The 26,438-nt window shown below is 37.4% G+C and overlaps 1 pseudogene; it reads right to left on the reverse strand.

Annotated features, from left to right (window-relative positions):
- Nucleotides 1-3,770: 3,770 nt before the first annotated feature.
- LOC125157033 (mesoderm-specific transcript homolog protein-like) overlaps nucleotides 3,771-26,438 on the reverse strand; it is a 174,436-nt pseudogene continuing 151,768 nt past the window's right edge.

Raw genomic sequence — 26,438 nt, forward strand, 5'->3', positions numbered from 1 at the left:
AGAAAGACAGATACCATATGGTTTCACTCTTATGTGGATCCTGAGAAACTTAACAGGAACCCATGGGGGAGGGGAAGGAAAAAAAAAAAAGAGGTTAGAATGGGAGAGAGCCAAAGCATAAGAGACTGTTAAAAACTGAGAACAAACTGAGGGTTGATGGGGGGTGGGAGGGAGGAGAGGGTGGGTGATGGGTATTGAGGAGGGCACCTTTTGGGATGAGCACTGGGTGTTGTATGGAAACCAATTTGTCAATAAATTTCATAAAAAAAAAAAACAGTATGATACTGACTCAAAATGAGGCAGATAGATCTGTAGAACAGGATACCAATCCCAGAAATAAAGACACACCTGTATAGCCAATTCATCTAGGACAAAAGAGGCAAGACAATGCCATGTAAAAAAGGACAGTCTCTTCAACAAATGGTGTGGGAAACTTGTCCTCTAAATGCAAACGAATGAAACTGGACTGCTTTATTACACTATATACAATAATAAACTCAAAATGGATACACTATGTATAATAATAAACTCAAAATGATTAAAGACCTAAAAGCAAGACCTGAAACCACAAAAATCCTAGAAGAGTGCACAGGCAGTAATTTCTATGAGATCATTGGTAGCAATGTTTTTCTATACATGTCTCCTGAGACAAGAGAAACTAAGGCAAAAATAAACTATTGGGACCGCATCAAAATAAAAAAGCTTTTACAGAGCAAATATAACAATCAACAAAACCCACAGGCAACCTTTCGAATGGGAGAAGATATTTGTAAATAACATATCTGATAACTGGTTTGTATCTAAAACATAACAAAACTTATACAACTTAACATAAAAGAACACAAATAATCCAATTAAAAAATAGGCAGAAGACACGAACAGACACTTCTCCAAAGAAGACCTACAGAAGGCCAACAGATACATGAAAATACGCTCAACTTCATCCATCATCAGGCAAGTGCAAATCAAAACTATGAGATACCACCTCACACCTTCAAAACGGCCAAAATAAAAAATGCAAGAAAGAACAAGTGTTGGCAAGGATGTTGAGAAAAAGGAACCCTTGTGCACTGTTGATGGGAATGCAAAACTGGTGCAGCCACTGTGAAAGATAATATGGAGGTTCCTCAAAATGTTAAAAATAGAACTACTCTACCTTCCCATAATGGCACCACTAGAAATATACTGAAAGTATATAAAGACACTAATTCAGAGGGATACATGGACCCCTATGTTTACAGCAGCATTATTTAACATTCCCAAATTATGTAATCAGCCCATGTTCATCAATTGATGAATGGACAAAAAAGTTGTGGTACACACACACACACATACACACACACACTTACACACACAATCAGTGAAGTATTATTCACCCATTAAAAAGAATGAAATCTTTCCATTTGCAATGATATGGATGGAGCTAGAGTATATTATGCTAAATGAAATAAGTCAAAGAAACACAAATAGTATATGATTTCACTCACATGTGGAATTTAAAAAAATAAAACAAAGGAGAAAATGTAAAAAAGAGAAAGAATCAAGCCAAGAAATAGATTCTTTTTTTTTCAACGTTTATTTATTTTTGGGACAGAGAGAGACAGAGCATGAACGGGGGAGGGGCAGAGAGAGAGGGAGACACAGAATCAGAAACAGGCTCCAGGCTCTGAGCCATCAGCCCAGAGCCTGACGCGGGGCTCGAACTCACGGACCACGAGATCGTGACCTGGCTGAAGTCGGACGCTTAACCGACTGCGCCACCCAGGCGCCCCAAGAAATAGATTCTTAACTATTGAGAACAAACTGAAAGTTACCAGAGGGGAGGTTGATGGGGAGATGTGTGAAATAGGTGATGGGGATTAGGTAGTGCACTTGATGTCATAAGCACTGAGTAATGTATGGAATTGTTGAATCACTCTACTTTACACCTGAAACTCATATAACACTGAACGTTAACTACTGGAATTAAAATTTTAAAAAGAAGAAATATATTAAAATATTAAAAGTAAGAAAATGACTTTTTACATAATACAGTATGTATGAGAACAATATACATGAACCTTGAAAAACATCTGTAAGTCATATTGACAAACATGGGCATTTTGAAGTAGCAACAATTAGCATATGTTGATACAAATTAAGTGACTTGGTAAAATGGAATTATATTTTTCTGAATGGTCCACACTTCTTTCTCTGTAGAGTCAAATGGCTCTGTGTGAGCCTCTGGCTTCCAAAATTTTCTTCCCAATATATTTGGCAACTTCTGGGCACCATTCACAAGGATTTGTTGCACTTGATTTTATGAGAGTATTTCTTGGATTTTTATGCAGCAACTCTTTTTGTCAAATCACTTTGGCCTTATCTCTCTTCTTTAAAAGTTTTTTTTTTCATGTTTATTTATTTTTAGAGAGAGAGAGAGCATGTGGGTGTGGTGGGGGAGAGAGAGTGGGAGAGGCAGAACCCCAAGCAGGTTCCAGGCTGTCAGTGCAGAGCCCAATGCAGGGCTTGAACTCAGCAGTCATGAGGTCATGACCTCAGCCAAAACCAAGAGTGCAATGCTTAATTGACTGATCCATCCAGGTGCCCCTATCTCTATTCTAGTGAGCTAAAGGAAAAGTTGGATGTCTGTGGCTTACCTAGCTTTTATCTCATTGTTTGGCTCAGAGTGACATTCTTTACTGGTTTCTACATTTAAATAAAGAGTTATTTACAGCTTATTTTACAAGTTCTGGTGGAACACTTCACATATGTAATGAAATACTGGGTTTTAATAAAAGTTGTAATAAATTTCAAAGGATTGATATCCTACAATGTGTTTCCCTTCCACAGTTATTGGAAGGTAGAAACTCAGTATGTATCTATAGGAAAAGGAAAACAAAGGAAACAAAATTTCACTATGCTGCCAGAGTATCTGCTGGTTTAGTATCCTTATAAAAATACATAATATGTATAGGTAAATCATAATTTTAAAGTATACATAAAATGCTGCATTATTCAAACCCAAACATATTTTAACAAAATTTCTATAATTAAAAGCGGCCGGTGAAATGAAATCCAAATTTACAAGCTATGTTGCTCAGATAACTTAAACTATGTAAGCGGGGCAACTGGGTGGCTCACTTAAGTGTCTGACTTTGGCTCAGGTTGTGATCTCAGTTCACAAGTTGGAGCCCTGTGTAGGGCTCTGTGCTGACAGCTTAGAGGCTGGAACCTGCTTCAGATTCTATGTCTCCCTCTCTCTCTGCCCCTCTCCCACTCTTGCTGTTTCTCTCTCTCTCTCTCTCTCTCTCTCTCTCTCTCTCTCTCTCAAAAATAAACATTTAAAAAAAGGCATGTACCCTTAAAGCCATTCAAGGAATGACTCTCTTCATTGTTTACCATATGATTCCAATCAAGGATGGGCCAGAAATTAGCATTTCTAAATATTTCAGAAAGTGTGTTAAAAAGTGTTGAAAAGATTTTTAAGAATGTCTGTCTTTCTGTATCAGTGAGTGTTAGTGCTCATCAGAATCTCCTAATAGCACCAAAACAAAGGCAAATGGATACACTCATTCAGATGTTAGAAGAATGGGAGGTGCACTATTAGGTCACTCTCAGTTGGAGTTTCTGCTGGGCTTTTACTAAATGCTGATCACCAGTGTAAGTTAGGTGGAGTTTTGTGAGAGAATAGTGTTTGGTGGCCAAGACCTCTTTGGGCACTTCTTCCTAGGTGGAATATATGACAGATAAGGGAGTAGGAGAGGTAATACAAGGAAGCTACTCTTACCAGCTCAGAAGGAGCTGATGAAGACCAAATATGCATTCAAGAAGCCCATGTGATCCTCAAGCTGTGGATAGTGCCTAATGTGGTCATCCAGGATGGACACTGGACTGCAACAGCATTTATCTGTATAGTTCCAAAAACTCTCGATAGGGATTCACAGGATCCAATGGCCCATAGATAAGATGAATGGGAATGGTTACAGAAGCAAGAGCTCCTACACACTGTTTTCTAAACTTCTTCCTCTGGTTGATAACTAAGTTCCCATAATTGTTGCATATCCCTGCCTACATGTTCCACAGTTCATTCTCAGAGAATCGAGTGTATGGTCCAAAGACTAGGGTAAGACCTCAGGAGAATACAAAGAAGTTCAATTATGTGAGAACAGGTGACAGGATGCCTCCATCTTTGAGAAGCATTCAGAGAAGTAGAGGATGGTGAGTCTCTGGAAATATACCTCCATTTGACAGACAGGACTCTTCATGGTAAGCTGACAAGATCAATTCTGCTCAAAACTATATAGCATTTCCTGAACAATGACAGCTCTATAATCATGAGACAAAATGTTGGGCCTGTGGTTCTGGAGCCCCAGATGCCGCAAAAGTGCCTTCACAGTGCTGGCCTGTTCAAATATGAAATAGTGATATGGTTTCGGTTTGTCACTGAAGCCAATGCCCAAGAAATCCAGGGTAATCACTCAATGAAACCTAAGGGACAGACCTTCCCATATCTTGTACCAAGAATACCTAGATATTAGAAAGCCATGTGAAAGCACAACCATCTCAGGACTTCCAACCATATCCATACAGTCTTGGTAAAAGATGCACAGTCCCTTTTAGGTGAAAAAAAATTTTAGGTGAAAAAATTAGGTGACGACTTCCATGAGTGAGGAACAGAAGAAAGTTGTCATGGGGGTGGGATATGCAGACAGGCTGCAAGCCAGTAGCCCCACCTGAACTACCACTCCCTCGTCCTGATTCAGGTAAGACCCAGGCTACATGACTCAATGTTTGGTGGTTTTCTTTTCTTTTAAATTAAAAAAAAATTCTTAATGTTTATTTTTATTTTTGAGACAGAAAGAGACAGCATGAGCAGGGGAGGGGAAGAGAGAGAGGGAGACACAGAATCTGAAACAGGGTCCAGGCTCTGAGCTGTCAGCACAGAGACTGATACAGGGCTCGAATTCACCAGCCATGAGATCATGACCTGAGCCAAAGTTGAATGCTTAATCAACTGAGCCACCCAAGCACCAGGCTCTCCCACATATTCTTTTCAATAATCCATGAGATGCATGCCAAAAACGACTTTGCATGTACTCATGTAAAAATAAATTACAGAAATTAAATGAAAAAAAAAAAGAGTTAAGAAGCATCAAAGAAATGCAGGCAATCAATAAGCTATTGTCAAAATGGCAAAGCTTCCAGGGGTGTTTTCTGTGAGAACTTTAAGGAACAGCAGATGCTGTAAGGAATAAGCTTGGAAATTCCCTGGGCTTACACCAGTGGGTTAACAAGGCATAAAGAATTACAAAGCCATAGGATGCTCTCACCCAAGTTTGGGTAAACAAGGTAAGACCCCCCCAAAATAAAGTAGGGAGGCGCCAGGGCCCCCAGAATAGAGAGGGAGGGGCAAAGGCCCCAGAATAGAAAGGGAGGCAAAGGCCCCCAATGCAAAGGTATATGAGGTAAGCAAGATTAGGCATTTAGGGCAAAAGTGCCCCCCACTTTAGTACCATAGCAGAAAGCTGCTTTCACAGGATGGAAGGACCAAGTTAGGCAAACAGGTAAATAGGGTTATAGACCACTGCACTGCAGGTGAAGCTGCCCAGAGTGGAGTTGATTAGCAAAAGAAAAGGTGCTTGTTAACCCTGAGGTTATTCCCCTGTCTTATCCCCTAGGCTAGCTAAGATAAACAGACACACCTCCTGTCTGCTGTTAACAACCATCTGCCCATCTGCCTGCACCAGGATTTTGTTTTATATTGACCCAAACCACAAACACCCTATATCTTCAAAAACCCCTTTTCCTCATGCCCATGAGTTAATGTTAACCGGTTCATTGTCTCTTTGTGCACGCCCATCACATTTGTAAGCCTTCTGATCTTAATAAATACAGGGCAAAGACCCTTATTTGGGGCTCTTGCTTTTCCCAGACATTAGCAGTCTCTCGCTTTTCATCCTGTGTCCCACTCTCTTGCTGGCCAAGAGAGAACTTTAGACTTAAAGTCTACAACAAGATGCTATTGCTAATAAAAAGGAATCCGATTATTAATGGAAAATGCATAATTTTTATTACTAGAAATTAAAATATGATTAAGGGAGTGAAGGAGACTTACTAAACAGATTTCAGAACACTCCCATTTACAAATGAGGATACAAAAGTCACACTTGAGATATTAGCAATCAAATCTTCCTTAATTTGATGAAAGACACAAGAAATATGTCATTTTCTCCAGATTCCTATCATTAAGTCATCCTGATTACCAGGAAGCTAGCAAACAGAGTCCAGGGAAATAACCACATCAATTCCCTCCTCCATCTCCACAGGTGATATTCCAGAAATGTTCTTACTGGCTCATGCCAGGTCATCTTCCCACTCTTTGGGCTAGTGGCTATGGCACAGGGGCTCCAAGTCCTCCACTGGAGAAGCCAGTGAAGAGTGGGATATGGGCTGCTTTCATTGCACACTCCCATTATCCAAGTGATGTACTCTTGTTAGTAGTTATGTTGTGTACTCCAATTATCAAAGTAGCTGTAATCATTACTACCACTGTTTTATATAAGCACTGTTTGTCATTTACCCCTGTTGGCTAATTCTATTACCATTTCTATTTGTATCTCAGATCATCTTCCATTTTCCCAAATAGCATTCTTGAGAAGTTCCTTTAAATATACAAATGGGACTTTTCTCATGTGTCTGTATTTTGGAGTTAAGATCTTAAGGGAGCCAGAATTGAAACAGTATTCAGTGTGCAGGACAATTAATCAGGATTAATAGATGGGGAAGGGACCAGACATATATTAATCAATGTTCCTTGATCAACATGAGATGTGGCTATCAGAGGAAGTCCCTAGGCTTGGGCATGCCAGTTCTCTGTAGGGGAGGTAATGACTGAAAAGGCTAATGGCTGGGGACTTTCAACTGCATTCTAAGCAGCTGAAGCAGAAAGTCTATCTTTGGAGGTGGTTCAGGGTGGCCCATATTCATGTTTATCACAGCCTCATTATCAAATGATACTCTGGCCAGGTAGGCAACTGTAGGTTTTTCTCTCAGCACTTGCTTTTGGCTTCCATTTTTTTAATTTTAAATGTTTTTATTTTTTATTTTTGGGAGAGAGAGAGAGAGAGAGAGAGAGAGAAAGAGAGAGAGAGAGAGAGAGAGAGAGAGAGAGAGAGAGAGAATCTAAAGCAGGCTCCATGTTCAGCGTGGAGCCCAACACAGGACTTGACCCCACAACCCTGGGATCATGACCTATAGCCAAAATCAAGAGTCAGACACTCAACCAATTGAGCTACCCAGGTGCCTCTGGCTTCCATTTCTTGATGAAAAGAGGTATGCTATCACACTATTTGGTTTTCTGTTTTTAGGCATTGTGCCCTTTTGTCTGCTATTATGTTCTCTATGTTTACATCATAGCTTTACTACAATGGGTTCACATTTCTCTTTTTATCTTTCTATAAGGTGTTCTGTATTATTTCTTTAACCTATCTTCTAGTTCACCAATTCTCTACCTAGGTATGTATCCTTTGTTGTGTAAAATTTCTTTAATGTTTTGTTCTAGTGGTTATAATGATTAAGTCCAAAACACTCATTTAGCATTTTTTGACAATGAGCTGTTTCTTCCTTATGTTATATGTTCTGTCATATATATGTGCATATATGTGTTTGTGTGTGGTACGTGTGTGTATGTATGTGTGACACATTTATTTTTTATGTTGGAATTTGGTAATAATTCTGTGGTGGTATCCATTCTGGTTTCTTGTTCATTTTTTCCCGATGGAGGCTTATTTTTAGATTATGTGCTTGTAATGAAGGAGTTTATCTGCAGGGATCTTGCAAAAGCCTTAATTAAGACCAAAGCCCTCCAGAACGGATTAGTTGTACATTTGCCATTTGACTGGGTTGCCACCAGGAATTATTTGGATCATGCTGACAGTGTTAATTTGAACACCAGGACCATACAAAATAGTCATGCTATTGCAAATTCTCAGAGACCTTTTTTCCCCCTCACTAAGCTGAGGGCTGGGAATAGAATTTTCCTTGGCATCTTCTTTTCCCAATAGAAAAAAGTAAAGTTTTCATACAGACTGTAGTCTTTCAAGCACAACATCATGAAAATCTGACTATTTATTGTTATGGGTCTTATGTTATCAGGACAATGTAGTTAGAGGTAAAAAACAGAACAGAACAAAACAAATACCCTGAGCATTCAAATAGCCTAAATTAAAATACATGGTCAGTATCAAGGAAAATCATTTTAATACTATTAATTTGTACAACTCTGCTCTAACTTGATGGAATTAGCATAATATATGTCCACTCACAGTTCTGGATTCATATCCTTATCATGAGTAAAAGCATACAACTAATCAAACAAAGAAGCAAATGGCAGGTAAAGTATAATACCAGATCTCCCCTCAATCTCAGAGGCTGAGTACCCATTGACTCACATTGGGCCCATGGTTGTGAGTCAGTGGCTGTAAATCCCTGATTGGCTAGCTCAGAGCTGAGTGTGGCCTGAGATGCTTTAACTGTATGCCTCCATCATCCTCATGATACCAATGTGTAAGTCATGAAAGTTTGTGTTATCTACAGGAAAGATTACAGAATAAATCTGAATGACTTAGAGTAGAAACTCCAGTTACTTGGGAGCCTGTGATAGGATGAGCTTTTAGATTTAGCAATTTCTGTATTGAGTTTGGATTCTCACTTCAGTTTTTCAATGAATTCTACAACAAAGGTAATGTTGAGTAAGTTTGAATGGGGCATGTTTGACTTATTAATACTACTTCCCCAGGGCTTTTGCTTATAATTTGTTATTTAAGCCATAAATCCTTTCCTCTCAATTAGTCTTTATGGTAACCACACTATTAGAGAATGAATGCTTACCAGATGTCCTTTATATTCAATAACCTTCTGAAGTGAAGAATCAGATGTACTCACTTCCTCTTCTTGTCTTTGACATCAACACCCATTTTTCCTCACTGTACCTTGGATTTCTTACCTGTCATTCATGCATGGAATCCCAGCCTTTATAATAGTCTACATGGTGTATATACAACATTGCTTTACTTGTGTTCCTATCTGATTTCTGAAATTACATATGAAAAAAAAAGTTTTCAATTTTTCTAGATTTTCCAGATTTGTCTCTTTGTTTGGTTGAAAATATCATCCTTCATAGGGGCATTTACTTATTATTTTAAAAGTAAAAATGCCATTCTTAAAATGATCAAATATTGGTTGCTAAAGGAAATCGTAATTAGTTTCTAAGGATTGAAATCAAATATCTTGTCTTTAACAGTGATAAGATACAAAAATTAAAATATAACAAAATTAAGCAGCATTCAAAGAGCTGTAAGAGAAGGGTTAATGAGTTCATAATAGTTCTCTAATGGGATATTATATAATCAGTATCATGGAATAGGCAGCACAATTTCCCATGTACAGTTCTGATTTCATATCGCAAGTGGGTTGAATTGAATAATGTCCCCCCAGCTTCATAACATGTAGTCCTAACTCACAGTACCTCCAATAGGATCATATTTGGAGATAGGGTCCATAATGAGTCAATCAAGTTAAAATATATTAACATGGGCCCTAATCCAAAATGACTGCTTTCTATATAAAAAGGGAAAAGGCAGGTACAGAGATATGCATATACAGAAGAAAATGTGAAAAGACAATGGGAGTCAACCATGTAAGAGTTTTAGGAGAGAGACAAGGAATACATTCTTCCCTCACACATCTCAGAAATAATCAACGTGGCCCACAACTATTGATTTGGATTTCTAACCTCCAGAACTGTAAGACAACACATTTCTGTTCTTTAAGCTCCTCAGTGTATGATAATTTATAATGATAGATCTATCACACTAACATAGATTTGGGTTCTGAAAGTAGAGTGAAATTGTAACAAAGAATTAATAATGTAGGAGTGGCTTTGTGGTTGGGTAATGAGTAAAGATGGCAGTTTTGAGGAGTATGAAAGAACAAGCCAAGATTTCTTAAGGGACTGGTGGGTGAAATATGGACATTCAATGTACTTCAGGTAAGGGCTCATAAAGAAAAGAGTAGAGCTGTGGATAAAGACTCTATCATCTCAGAGAATACATATAGAATCATGAAAAAACATATTTCTAGAAATATGAGTATCAAGAGTGCTTCTAGTAGGATAGCATATGGGAATTAGGAACATGTTATTAGAAACTTGCAAAATGGCCATCATTGTTAAAAAGTAGCATAGCATTTAGTTGGACTATGTTCTAGTATTTTATGAAGAATATGACTTTTACATGATAAACTGGGACAGTAAACTGAGGAGATTTCTAAGCACAGTGTTGAAGGCATGGCTTGGTTTCCCCTTGATGTTCATAGTAAATGCCAGAGGAGAGACATAAATTAAATAATGTACCACAAAACAAAAAGAAACTAGCATGTGATGATTTGCAATCATCTCACCCTATCCAGATAGCCTCCTTTAAGAAAAAGGGGGGGGGGGACACAAAGGTGTGGCTAGAAAACCATCAATTAGGAGGTTAGGCATGTGAAATGTGGGTAAACTCAAACATTGTATCAGTAGCCAGGAATTGAGATAAGGTTGTCAAAAGGGGGGTGTAGTACCCTCCTGTGTGATGTCTTTAACACCTTTAATTGCAAGAGAAGCAAACAAGTGGTTTATTCTGAAATTTTAATATTGGCAGAAATGTGGACAGCTGGTATTGATGGAGAAACAGGACAAAATGAAAGAAGACTGTTGGACTACTGGGATTCTACAGGCAAGTAAAAGGCCTACAGATGCATCTGGCTGAGAACATGCATTATCCTTCAGAAAGGGAGCAAATGAACCCAAAGAAGGTTCAGAGGCTGGCAGGGCTGCCACTGCCACTCCAGACCTAGAGTCACAATGCCAGGGGTTACAGTCATCTCCTCCATCCTGAGACTGATGTCATCTCCTGGGTTCCAAATGTTAGGACCACCTAAGGTGTTCAGAAGAATGTACTGCAGCAGCTCTGAAAGGGTGGGAAGCCATTAATTACAATGGCCAAGAATGTGAAGCTGCCACTTCACATCAGAGGTCAGAGCCTAGAGCCAAAGAGGATACTTTTGAGTCATTATGATGTAATTCAATTTTCACTCATACGTAGAATTTAAGAAATGAAACAGATGAACGAAGGGAAAAAAAAGAGCAGCAAACCATAAACAGACTCTTGACTATAGAGAACAAACTGAGGGTTGTTGGAAGAAGGTGGGTAGGGGGATGGGTTAAATGGGTGATGGGTATTAAGGAGTGCACTTGCTGTAATGAGCACTGGATGTTATATGTAAGCGATGAATCACTGAATTCTACTCCTGAAACTAACATACCATAAACTATAACTGGAATTTAAATAAAAACTTGAAACAAAAAATTTTTTTTCTTACTAGGATCCAAGCTTGCTCTTGACACATGAAACCCTGTCTTCCTTTCCAATTTCTCGATTTTGGAATAGTGATGTCTATCTTGTGCCTGTCTGGCCATTGTATTTGGGAGATGACAACTTGTTGACTGTGTTCACACATTCTCACTTGGACAAGAATATAGCCTGAGTATTAATCATAGCTGGAAATGCATCCATATTTGATACAGGATATTTAGATTAGATTTCTCCTTAGTGTTGATGCTGAAATCGGTGAAGACTTTTGGTGACATTCACATAGGAAGAATGTATTGCGCACATTAGGATGTGAATTTTGGAATTCTAGTGGGCTTTTATAGATTGAATTTTGTGCCCTAAAATTGATATGTTGTATTCCTGACCCCCTTCAAATGTGACCTTATTTGGTAATAGAGACTTTACTGGGGTAATCATGTTTAAATGAAATAATTAGGGTAGGCCTCATCCAATAGGGCTGCTGTCCTTATAAAAAGGGGAAATTTGGAGTCACAGACACGCACAGAGGGTAGAGTATATAAGTACATATTGTGAAAACATGGCTATTTTAAGTCAAAGAGAATGGCCTACAAAAGATACATGTCTCACAACACTGAGACTCACCCAATCATGTAACACACAATTATAAACTTCAATCATTCAGATTGTAAGGAAACAAATGGTATGTTACTTAATTTGACCAGTTCCTGATATTTGGTTTTGCATCCCTAGAAAAGTAATACAATACCCTGAAATAACCATGACTCAAAACATACAAATAATCAAAGGAAAAACAAAAAGTAAAAAATACAGCAGCTTCCTCCTCAATCTTCAACATGGAGCAACAAGGAGATATCTTACTGGCTCACGTTGAGATATCTCCTCATACTGTAGCTCAGTTGTTGTGGGTCTTTCATTAGCTAATTCAAACTGGTGCTTGAGCTGCACTGACTGAACACTTCCACCATCCCTAAGATGAGGTGTTGTAAGTCATGAAATTTTGAGTTTTTCCAAATCAAAAATTGGTAGCCTGAAAGAAACAGACTCAGATAAGTCTGAGTGACTGAGAGCAGTAACTTCAGTTTATAGGGAGCCTAAGAGGTTTTCTGAACTTTTGGATTTAGATAATTCTGTACTGATTTGGGATTTTAGTTTATGCTTTTCAATGAATTGCATAATATGAGTAGTATTGAAACACATTTCACTTGGGTATATTTATGCTGTTAATACTATTTTCACATGTTGTTGTTGCTTATAATTTTAGTGAAGCAGTAGTCATTCCCTTATATCATCTTCTCAGTAACCACAGCATTAGATCATGATTGCTCACTAGGTACATTTTTCCTCAATCACCCACTGAAGAGAATAATCAGATGTATTCACTTTCCATTCTGCTCAACATCAAACCCCATTTTCCTTTCACCTTCCCAGATTTCCTGTTACTCACACTTACACATCCATCCATCCATCCATCCATCCACCCAATGATGGTGCATTAAATGTTGTTTTACTAGTGTTCCCACTTAATTTCTGAAATTACAAATGCAAGAACCCATAGCATAGCCATGTGTGCACATGCACACACACATACACAAATATCTTCATGGAATCAAGTTCTTAAAATGACTTTTTATATGATACAAATTAAGAGAGAAGATGGAGGCAGAATAGAAGGACCCTAGTCTTGCCTCTTCCCACAAATACAGCTAGATAACTATCAAATCAACCTAAATACCCCCAAAATCAACCTCAAGACTAACAGAACAAACTGCACAACTAAAGGTAAAGAAAAGACCACATCAAAGAAGGCAAGAAGTACAGAGACAGAGAGAAATGGATTGTGGCTGCTACAGTGGGGAAGGAGCTGCAGTCACAGAGAAGGGTAAGAGACAGTCTAGCATATAGGGGAGGCCAAACAGGGAAGATTAATCCCCACAGCAATTGGCTTGGAAAGCGAGAGGGGCTAAATTTTGTGAGTTCTGCCAACCAGGAGGGCTAAAAGCTTGGTTATTTAAAGATCAACACCCTGGGATTGGAGAGACCCAGAGGACACTAGGGCTGCTCTTGTTGAGAAGGCAAGGCAAACAGTCCAAAGACACATAGGGTGGACACAGTCATGTGAAGAGTGCCAGAAGTACACAACAAGAAGGTTATTTGCTCATCTTGGAGTGTGTCCCACAAAGTCAGCATTCACTGAGGGACCCCTCTGGGAAAAAAGTAAGTGGGAGGTGCCATCCCCCCCCACCCCGCCCCTCAGCCTAAGAACCAGCACATCGCTTAAACTGCTACCTAGTTGTTTACATCAAGCCCCGCCCTCTGCTGTGCTTCAGTGGAACTTCCCTTCCCAGTAACGCTTGCCTCAATCCCAGCATGTTGTGCCCCCTCCCTCAGAACACCGGCCCAGACCCCTGCCAATATCACGTCTACCAAATCGGGAGTTTTGCAGGGCCTCATTTCCAGCAACAGTGATGATAGCTCTCATTTCACAAACTGACCACAGCACACCTGGTTAAAACTCACCAAATTCAGGCCAGGGACCAAAAACTGCCCAAAAGAGGAAAAGAGAGCCTCTACAGATAACTGCACTGAAAGATAAAGTGGTGAGGACACAATAGCAGAGCACACTCAACACACACTGGTGACACTCCCTGAAGCACCAGGCCCTGGGGAACAGGGAGCATGATACTTCAGGCACTACAGAACCTCTTCTTCATACGACCACTACTCTCAAACACAGGAGATATAGCTGACTTTCCTAAAACAGAGAAATAGACACAGAGACTTAGATAAAATGAGAAGACAAAGGAATTTGTTTCAAATGAAATAATGGAACAAGGCCACATCCAGAGATCTAAGTGAAATAGACATAAGTAATATGCCATATAGAGAATTTAAAGTAATGACCATAAAGATACTCACTGGACTTGAGAAAAGAATGGAAGACACCAGTGAGACCCTTAACACAGAGAAAAGGAATAACATAACATAGATAAAGTGCTCAATAAATGAAATAAGAAATACACTAGATGGAATGAACAACAGGCTGGAAGAAGCAGATGAACAAATTAGTGACCTAGAAGACAGAGTAATGGAAAGTAACCAAGCTGAACAAAAAAGAGAAAAAGGAATTATGCAAAATGAGTAGGGAACTCGGTGACTCCAACAGATGTAATAGCAATTATATTATAGGAATCCCAGAAGAAGAAAAGAGAGAAAAGGGGGTAGAAAATTTATTTGAAGAAATAATAGTTGAAAATATTCCTAATCTGGGGAAGGAAACAGATATCCAGATCCAGGAGGCACAGAAAACCCCTAAAAAGTCAACAAAAGCAGATACATACCAAAGACATCATGTAATTACAATGGCAAAAATGTAGTGATAAAGAAAAAATTTTGAAAATGAAAATACAATGGTCCTAAATTTTTGGGATGCAGAAAAAGCAGTTCTAAGCAGAAAGATTATAGCAATACAGTCCTACTTCAAGGAGCAAGAAAAATCTCAAACAACCAATATAACCTTACACCTACAAGAGCTAGAAAACAAAGCCTGAAACCAGCAGAAGAAAAAATATGATAAAGATTAGAGCAGAAATGCATAATATGGAAACAAAATAAACAATAAAACAGATCAATAAAACCAGGAGCTGGTTCTTTGAGAAGATCAACAAAATTGATAAGCCTTAAGCCAGAGTCATCAAAACAAAACAGAGCGACGACTCAAATAAGCCATATATGAAAAACACATGGCTAATATCATAGTCAATGGTGAAAAATTCAGATTTTCCCCTAAGGTCAGAAACAAGACAAGGATGTCCACTCACCATTTTTATTCAACATAGTACTGGAAGTTCCAGCTGCAGCAATCAGACAACCAAAAGAAATAAAAGGCAATCAAATCAGTAAAGAAGAATTAAAACTTTCACTATTTGACAATGTCATGATACTATATACAGAAAACTCTAAAGACCCCACAAAAAACTACTGGAACTGATAAATGAATTCAGTAATGTGGTGGGATACAAAAATCATTGTACAGAAATCTGTTATTTCCTAAAAACTAATAATGAAGCAGCAGAAAGTGAAACTGAGAAGTGTGGAAGAAAGTATTAAGATTCCTCAATTTACATTTGCACCAAAAGCAATGAAATACCTAGGAATAAACTTAACCAATGAGGTAAAATATCTGTACTCTGAAAACACTGATGAAAGACATTGAAAACAATACAAAGAAATGGAAAGATACTCCAATTTCATGGATTGGAAGAACAACATTGTTAAAATGTATGTACTACCCAAGGCAATCCACACATTTAATGCAATCCCTATCAAAATACCCACAGCATTTTTCACAGAACTACTAAAATTTGTATGGAACCACAAAAGACCCAGAATAGCTAAAGCAACCTTGAGAAGGAAAAACAAATCTGGAGGTATCACAATCCCAAGCTTCAAGTTATATTATAAAGCTATAGTAATCAAAACTGTGTGGTACTTGAATAAACACAGACACATAAAACAACGAAACAGAATAAAAATCTCAGAAATAAACCCACAATAACATAGTCAAGTAATCTTCTACAAAGGAGGAAATAATATATAATGGGAAAAAGACAGCCTCTTCAACAAATGGTGTTAGAAGAATCAGACACCTACATGCAAAAGAATGAAACTGGACCACTTCTTATAACATACACAAAAATAAATTCAAAATGGATTAAAGACCTCAATGTGATACCTGAACACATAAAAATTCTACAAGAAACCACAGGCAGTAATCTCTGTCATCAGCTGTAGCAGCTTTTTCTAGATATCTCTCCTAAGGCCAGGGAAATAAAAGCAAAAATAAATTATTGGGAAGTATATCAAAACAGAAATTTTCTCCACAGCAAAGAAAACAATCAGCAAAACTAAAAGACAACCTATTGAATAGGAGACAATATTTCCAAATGATATAACTGATAAAGGGTTTATATCCAAAATAAATAAAGAACTTATATAACTCAGCACCTAAAATATAGATAATCCAATTAAAAATGGGCAGGAGATATGACTAGGTATTTATCCAAAGAGGATATCCAGATGGCCAACAGAGACACAAAAAGATGCTCAACATGATCCATCATCAGGGAAATGTAAATCAAAACTACAATGAGATATTACCTCACCCCTGTCAGAATGGTTAAAATCAAAAACACAAGAAACAACAAGTGTTGATGAGGATGTGGAGAAAATGGAACCCTCATGCACTGTTGATGGGAAGACAAATTGGTGCAACCATTGTGGAAGAAAGTATGAAGGCATCTCAAAAAGTTGAAAATAGAACTATACTATGATACAGTAATTTCACTACTGAGAATTTACCCAAAAAATACAAAAACACTCATTTGAAAGAATATATGCACCCCTGTATTTACTGTAGTAATATTTACAATAGCCAAGTTATGGAAGCAGCCCACATGTCCATTGATAGATGAATGGATAGAGGAGATGTGGTATGTATATATTGGAATATTACTGAGTCATAAGAAGAATGAAATCTGTCCATTTGCATGGACATGGATGGAGCTAGAGAGTATAATGCTAAGTGAAATACATCAGTCAGAGAAAGACAAATACCATATGATTTCACTCATGTGTGGAATTAAAGAAACAAAACAAGTGAACAAAGGAATAAAGATAGAGACAAATGAAGAAACAGACTTTAACTATTGAGAACAAAATTATGGTTACCAGAGGGGAGGTGGGTTGGGGGATGGGTGAAATAGGAGAAGTGGATTAAGAGTACACTTACCATGATGAGAACAGAGTAATGTATAGAATTGCCAAGTCACTATATTTTACATCTCAAAGTAATACAACACTGTAAATTAATCATACTGGAATTAAAATAAAAACCTTAATAAAAAAGGAAAAAAAAACATATGGTTGATTCAAAGGGGAAAATGTAATTTAATAAATTGTCTCTGAAGAAGCCCAGACATTGGACATACTAGATAAAGACTTTAAATCTACTCCCTTAAATATGCTCAAAATGCTCAAGGACAATATGGACAAATAACTAAAGGAAGCCAGCAGAGAAATATTTTAGCAAATATAAAATATCAATAAAGGGACAGAAAGTATAAAAAGTAAAAGCAAATAGTATATCTAGAGCTGAATAGTACAATAACTAAACTGAAAAATTTACTAGAGGGGTCCAAGAAGGTATTTGCATAGTTGAAAGAATCATAAACTTAAAGTTGGTTTGATTGAAATTATTCAGAGAAGCATAAATAAAAAATAAATAAAGAAAAATGACTAGAGTGAATGGAATTTTGGGACACAATGAGGTACACTAACGTATGCATAATGGAATTCCCAGAAGGAGAAGAGAAAGGGGCACAAAGAATATTTGAAGAATAATAGCCACAATCTACATATTTGACTAAATACATAAACCTACACATCATTAGGGAAATACAAATCAAAACCACAAAGACATAACATCTCACACCAGCCAAAATGGCTTGAATCAAAAAGACAAGAAATAACTAATGTTGGTGAGGATATGGAGAAAAAGGAATGCTTGTGTACTGTTTTTGGGAATGCAAATGTGTGCAACTAAGGTGGAAACCAGTATGGCGATTCCTCAAAAAATTAAAAACAGAAATACCATGTGAGCCAGTAATTCCACTACTAGGCTTGTACCCAAAGAAAATGAAAACACTAATTCTAAAAGACATATGTACCTCTATGTTTATTGCAGCATTATTTACAACAGTCAAGATATAAAAGCAAAGTGCCCATTGTTGGATGAATGGATAAAGAAGATGTGGTGTGTGTGTGGATACACACACACACACACACACACACACACACACCAGAATACTACTCAGCCATAAATAAGAATGAGATATTTCCAGTTGGGAAAACATAAGTACATATAGAGGGCATTATGCTCAGTGAAATAAATCAGAAACAGAAAGACATACACTGCATGATTTCACTTATATGTGGAATCTAAAAAACAAACAGAAACAGACTCATAAATACAAAGAACATACATGGCTGCCAGAGAGAAGGGGGTGGGAGGATGAGTGAAGCAGGTGAAGAGGATTAAGAGGTATAAATTTCCAGTTAAAAATAAATAAGTTATTGGCACACCTGGGTGGTTCATTTAAGTTAGTGTCTGACTCTTGATTTCAGCTCAGGTCATGATCTCGTGGTCATGAGATCAAGTCCTAGGTAGGGCTCTATAATGGGCATGGAGCCTGCTTAAGATTTTCTCTCTCTCCCTCTGCCCCTCTTCTGCTCACATGCTCTCTCTCAAAAAAAATAAAAGTAATTAAAAAATAAATAAGATATAAAGATGAAGAGTACATCACAAGGTATAATCAGTAAGAGGAGGAGGATACAGTATAATAAGGGGACCCTGGGCTTATCTCATCCCTTAAATACAGCTATATCAACATCAAACCATTTTGAACACCTAGGAAATCGGTTTGAAGATAAAGAGAACAATCTGCATAATTTGAGGGAGAGAACATGGCAGGTATGTGGTGTGGAGAGGTGAAGTGGTGGAGAGAAAAGCCATGGTGCTGCAAGGGGTGGGAGCCATTTTCACAGAGAGGAGAAAGAGAGAGGCAGATTGAGCAGCACATGGGGTTTGCATAAGAAAAGCACTCCCCCTTAAAGCAGCTGGAGAGGAAGAGTGAAAACACGCACAGGTTACTTCACAAGAAAATTCCCTAAAACCACTGATGGGGAAAAGCAGAGAGGGTTTTAATACCACCAGTTTTTTTTATAGGCAGTGGAACACAGAATCTGAAATTTTGGAACTCAGCACCTAGTGGTGTTCCAGCAAGAAAGCAGGGTAAAGCCCTGGGAGTGGGCAGCTCAGTCTAAGGATCCTCTGGGTCACACTGGGAGAAGAAGTTTCCCTGCTTGAAGTGTACTTGGTAGACATGACATGGCCTTTCTGCGTACAAAAGACCTGGCAGGCACCAAAGAGCTGCCCTGTCACTGGTATAGGAACAAAGATGCTGGCTGAAGGCAGACACTGGCACTAGCTGTGTGTTGTTATTTATCATCAACTCTGAGCTACTGCCACTGCATGGTTGTGTAAATGTTTTCTGGGACAAGCTGGTACCTGCCACATCATGGTGAGACCCTCCTGCAAAGGATCAATGTGGGTCCAAGACTTGGGGGCCTCTGAAGTAAGGGGTTTTGAAACACACCCATGCCCAAGATAAAACACTGGAGGGAGGCACCGCCTGGTAGGAGGAAAGCTCAGGCACAGACAAGAAGGAAGTGGGGAGCTGACAGAGGCCAGGAACACAGGAGGGGTGATTGATCGCATGTCTGTGAGGGCATGAACTTCCTGCTCTGGAGAATAGAGAGCAGGATGAAGACATTTTCATTGACCCCAGTGAGCTTAACAGTGCCACTAAGTGGAGAACAGAGCTGTTACACCAAGATGTGCCCTCTCTGCCCTCCAGGGACATCTCCACTAGGGCAAGTGTGTCTGAGAATCAGTGCAGCAGGTCCCTCCCCCAAAAGACCAGCACAAAATCACCTCCACATTCTTAGTCTATTGATGATAGAGTGCTCAAAAGTTTCAGATCTAGGTGAAACTGGATCTAGCTTTATTTGGATTTTATTTGTTCATTTGTTCATTTTCTTTGCTTCTGTTTTTGTTGTTGTTGTTTATTGGATACAGAAAGCACAAATTTTTATTGTATTTTTAAATTTTGTTTATTTAATTTTAATTTTTTTCCTTTTCTTTTTTCTATCAAGCTACTCTTAACAAGCAGACCAAAACACACCTAGGATCCAGCTTCCTTCATTTGATTTTAAAAAAATTTTAATTTTAATTTCATTTTTTCTTCCACCAAAATGACAAGATGAAGGAATTCACCTCAAAAGAAAGAACAGGAAGAAATGCCGGCCAGGGATGTAATCACTACATATATAGGTAAGACATCTGAACTAGAATTTACAATAACAACTATAAAGATTCTAGCTGGGCTTGAAAAAAGCATAGAAGATACAAGAGAAGTCAGGCCAAAATTAAAAATGCTAGAACAGAGATGCAAACCCTAATGTATGCCATAATAGTGAGAATGGATGAAGCAGAGGAATGAATTAATGATACAGAAGATAAAATTATGGAAAATAATTAAACTGAAAAGAAGAGTGAAACAAAGGAAACAGATAATGAAGATTGACTTAGGGAATTCAGTGACATATTAAAACAGAATAATATTCATATCATAGGAGTCCCAGAAGATGAAGAGAGAGAAAAATGGGCAAAAGTTTTATGTGAGCAAATTATAGCTCAAAACTTCCTTAATCTGGGGAAGAACACAGACATCAAAATCCAAGAAGCACAGAGATCTCCAATTAAATTCTACAAAACCTGGCCATCACCCAGGTGTATAACAGTGAAATTCACAAAATGAAAAAGAAAGAATCCTTAAAGCAACAAGGGGAAAAAAAAGAAAGAGGAGATTCACAGCAGATCTGTCCAAAGAAATTTGGCAGGCCAGAAGGGAATGGCAGGATATATATAACATGTTAAGTGGGAAAAGTTTGCAGCCACATACACTCTATCCAGCAAAGCTGTCATTCAGAATAGAAGTAGAGATAGCTGTCATTCAGAATAGAAATAGAGATAAAGAGTTTTCCAGGCAAACAAAAACTAAAGGAGTTCGAAACAACTAAATCAGCCCTGCAAGAAATATTAAGGGGGACTCTTTGGGGGGAAAGAAAGACCAAATGCAACAAAGAGTAGAAAGGAACAGAGAACATCACCAGAAACACCAAATATATAATGAAAACAATGGCACTAAACTCATAGCTTTTGAATAATCACCCTGAATGTAAATGGACTAAATGCTCCAATCAAAAGACACAGGTATCAAAATGGATAAAAAAAAAAAAAAGACCCACCTATATGCTGTCTACAGGAGACTCATTATAGACCTAAAGACATTGGGATATTGAAAGTGAGAGAATGGAGAAACTTCTATCATGCTAATGGATGCCAAAAGAAAGCCAGGGTAGCCACACTTATATCAGACAAACTAAATTTTAAACCAAAGACTGTAATAAGAGATGAAGAAGGACATTACATCATAATTAAGAGCTGTATCCATCAAGGAGATCTAACAATTTTAAATATTTATGCCCCCAACTTGATTAACCCAAATATATAAATCAATTAAAAACAAAGAAACTCATTGAGAATAATACAATAATCATAGGGGATTTTAACACCTAACTTATAGCAATGAACAGATCATCTAAGCAGAAAATCAACAAAGAAACAATGGCATTGAATGACACACTAGACCAGATGGACTTATTAACACATATATTCAAAAGATTCCATCCTAAAGCAGGAAAATACACATTCTTTTCAAGTGCACATGGAACATTCTCCAGAATAGATCACATACTGGGTCACAAATCAGCCCTTAACAACTACAAAAAAACTGAGATCATACCATGCATATTTTCAGATCACAACGCCATGAAATTTGAAGTCAACTGTAAGAAAAAATTTGGAAAGACCACAAATACTTGGAGGTTAAAGAACACCCTACTAAATAATGAATGGGTTAACCAGGAAATTAAAGAGGAAATTAAAAAGTACATTCAAACAAATGAACATGAAAACCCAACAGTCCACACCATGGCAATGCAACAAAGGATATTGCAATATCCTAAGAAACAAGGATATTGCAATACAGGCCTACATCAAGAAGCAAGAAAGGTATCAAATACACAACCTAACCTTACACCTAAAGGAACCAGTAAAGGAACAGCAAATAAAGTCTAAAGCCAGTAGAAGGTAAATAATAAAGACAAGAGCAGAAATAAACAATATGGAAACAAAAAAAAAAAAAACACCACAGAACAGATCAACAGATCAACACAGAATAGATCAACAGAACTAAAAGCTGATTCTTTGACAGAATTAGTAAAATTTCTAAACTTCTTAGCCAGACTTATCAAAAAGAAAGAGAAAGGACCCAAATAAATAAAATCACAAATGAAAAGGGACAGAGAGATCACAAACAACACCACAGAAACACAACAATTATAAGAGAAAACTATGAAAAATTATATGCCAAGAAACTGGGCAACCTGGAAGAAATGGATAAATTCCTAGAGACATACAAACTACCAAAACTAAAACAGGAAGAAATAGAAAAATTTGAACAGACCCATAACAAGCAAAGAAATTGAAACAGTAATAAAAAATATACCAACAAACAAAGGTCCAGGGCCAGATGGCTTCCCAGGGGAATTACGCCATCCATTTAAAGAAGAGTTAATACCAATTCTTTTTGCACTATTCTAAAAAAAAAAGAAGGAAAGAAAAAGAAATGTAAGGAAAACTTCTAAACTGGCCAGTTTTACTTCTAAACTGGTAAAACTCATTTTACCTTGATTCTAAAATGAAACAAAGACCCCACTAAAAAGGAGAATTACAGCCAATATCCCTGATGAACATGGATGTAAAAATTCTGAATAAGATACTAACAAGTTGAATTCAACAGTACATTAAAAGAATTATTCACCACGATCAAGTGGGATTTACTCCTGGACTGCAGGGCTGGTTCAATATTTGCAAATCAATCAACATGATATACCACATTAATAAAAGAAAGGATAAGAAACATATGGTTGTCTCAACAGATGCAGAAAAAAGCATTTGACAAAGTACAATATCCATTCTTGAAAAAAATCCTCAACAAAGTAGGGATAGATGGAACATACCTCAACACCATAAAGGCCATGAACAAAAGACCCACAGCTAGGGGTGCCTGGGTGGCTCAGTCCCTGGTTGAGTGTCCTGCTCTTGATTTTGGCTCAGGTCCTGATCTCACGGTTCATGAGATCACGCCCAACATTGGACTCTTAGCTGACAGTGCAGAGCCTTCTTGGGATTCTCTATTTTCTCTTTCTCTGCATCTCTCTTACTTGTGCTTTATTTCTCTCAGAATAAATAAATAAACAAACATTTTTAATTAAACATTTTTTTAAAAAAACACAAAAGACCCTCAGCTAATATCATCCTTATTGGGGAAAAACTGACAGCCTTTCCCCTATAGTCAGGAATAAGACGAAGATTTCCACTCTCACCATTACTATTTAACACAGTACTGGAAATCTTAGTCTCAGCAATCAGATGACAAAAGGAAATAAAAAGCATCCAAATGGACAAGGAAGAAGTCAAACTTTCACCATTTGCAGACATGATACTTTATGTAGAAAACCCCAAATATTCCACCAAAAATATTGCTAGAATACATGAATTTAGCAATGTTGCAGGATATAAAATCCACATACAGAAATCTCGTGAATTTCTATACACCAATAATGAAGCAGTAGAAAAAGAAATCAAGGAATTGATCCCATGTGCAATTGTACCAAAAACATTTAGATACCTAGGAATAAACCTAAACAAAGAGGTAAAAGATCTGTGCTCTGAAAACTATAGAACACTTATGAAAGAAACTGAAAAGGACACAAAGAGGTGGAAAAGCATTCCATGCTTATGGATTAGAAGAACAAACATTGTTAAAATGCCTATACTACCCAAAGCAATCTACAAATTCAATGCAATCCCCATCAAAATACCACCAGTATTTTTCACAGAGCCATAACAAACAATCCTAAAATTTGTGTGGAACCACAGAATATCCTGAATATCCAAAGCAATCCTGAAAATGAAAAGCAAAACTGAAGGTATCATGAGTCTAGACTTTGAGCTGTATTATAAAGCTATAGTCATCAAGACAGTATGGTATTGGCAGAAAACAGATGTATAGATCAATGGAACGAACAGAAAAACCAAGAAATGGACCCACAACTATATAGTCAACTAATCTTGGAAAAGCAGGAAAGATTATCCAATGGAAAAAAAGACAGTCTCTTCAACAAATGGTGTCAATAAAACTGAACAGCAACATGCAGAAGAATGAAACTGGACCACTTTCTTACACCATACACAAAAATAAATTCAAAATGGAGGAAAGAACTAAATGTGAGCCAGGAAACCATCAAAATCCTAGAGGAGAACACAGGCAGCTTCTTTGACCCCAGCTGGAGCAACTTCTTACTAGACACATCACCAGAGGCAATGGAAACAAAAGCAAAAATGAACTACTGAAACTTAATCAAGATGAAAACTGTCTGCACAATAAAGGAAACAACCAACAAAACTAAAAGGTAACCTTCAGAATGGGGGAAGATATTTGCAAATGGCATATCTGATAAAGGGTTAGTATCCAAAATATATAAAGAATGTATCAAACTCAAACACCCAAAAAACAAATAATCCAGTGAAGAAATGGGCAGAAGACATGAATAGACACTTTTCCAAAGAAGACATCCCAATGGCTAACAGGCACATGAAAAGATGCTCAACATCACTCATCATCAGGGAAATACAAATCAAAACCATAATGAGATATCACCTCACACCAGTCAAAATGGCTAAAATTAGTAACACAAGAAACAACAGGTGTTGTCAAGGATGCAGAGAAAGGGGAACTCTCTTGCACTGTTGGTGGGTATAAAAACTGATGCAGCCACTCTGAAGAACCGTATGGAGTTTCCTCAAAATGTTAAAAATAGAACTTCCTCACATTCCTGCAACTGCACTACTCAGTATTTATGCAAAGGTTACAAAAATATAGATTATAAGCATTACATGCACCCCAATGTTTACAGCAGCATTATCAACAATAGCCAAGCTATAGAAAGAGCCCAAATGCCCATCAGTTGATAAATGAATAATGAAGACATAATATCTTCAGCCATCAAAAAGAATGAAGTCTTGCCATTTGCAACAACATAGATGAAGCTAAGTGTATCACGCTAAGTGAAATAAGTCAGTCAGAGAAAGACAAATGCCATATGATTTCATTCATATGAGGAATTTAAGAAACAAAACAGACGAATATATGGGAGGGGGGAAAATAGAGGGAAACAAAGCATGAAAGACTCTTAAATATAGAGACAGGGTTGATGGAGGGAGGTGGGTGGGTGATGGGCTAGATGGGTGATGAGTATTAAGGAGGGCACTTGTTATGATGAGCACTGGGTGTTGTATGTAAGTGATGAATCACTGAATTCTACTCTTGAAACCAATATTGAACTGTATGTTGACTAACCAGAATTCAAATAAAAATTGGGGGAAAAAAGGAATAGTCAATAATATTGTAATAATGTTGTATAGTGACAGATGGTGACTATACTTATCATGGTGAGCACTGAATAATGAAAAGAATTGGGGAATCACTGTTTTATACCCAAAACTAATATAACATTGTATATCACCTATAATAAAAATTTTTTAAATCATAATCCATCTATGTTTCTTATAGGAGACTCACTTTAGATACAAAGACACAAGTAGGTGGAAATTGAAATGACAAAATATTTCCTCCACAAATAGCAACAAAAAAGTGATGGGGTAGCTATACTAATATCAGGGAAAGAAGACTTTCACCCAAATAATTTGGCAACAGGCAAAATGAACATTTAGGTATTGATGAAGGGACTATCCCCCAAGAACATATAATGATAAATATATAAGCACATAATAAAAGAACCTCAAAATATAAGGGGGAAAAACTGACAGAATTGAAGAGTGAAACAGACCATTCTATAATAATATTTAGAGATTTCAAACCCACTTTCAAGAGTAATTAGAATAACTATTCAAAACATTAATAAGAAGGAACTTAAACAACAATAAATTAGAGACCTAACAGACATGCACAGAACACTTCAGCAAACAATAGCAGAATATATATTCTTCTAAAGTGCACATGAAACATTCTCCAGGATAGACCATATGGTAGGCCATAAAAAGTGTCTAAATAATTTTTAAAAATCTAAAACACAAAATACCTTCTTTAATCACAAAAAAATTAACTAGAAATCAACAACAGGAGTTAATACAAAAAATTTGCATATGTGATAATTAAGCAATACACTCTTCAAAAACCAATGAGTAAAACAGGAAATCACAAGGGAAATTAGAAATAC

Source organism: Prionailurus viverrinus, chromosome X (assembly GCF_022837055.1).
Source record: "Prionailurus viverrinus isolate Anna chromosome X, UM_Priviv_1.0, whole genome shotgun sequence".
NCBI classification, from domain to species: Eukaryota; Metazoa; Chordata; class Mammalia; order Carnivora; family Felidae; genus Prionailurus; species Prionailurus viverrinus.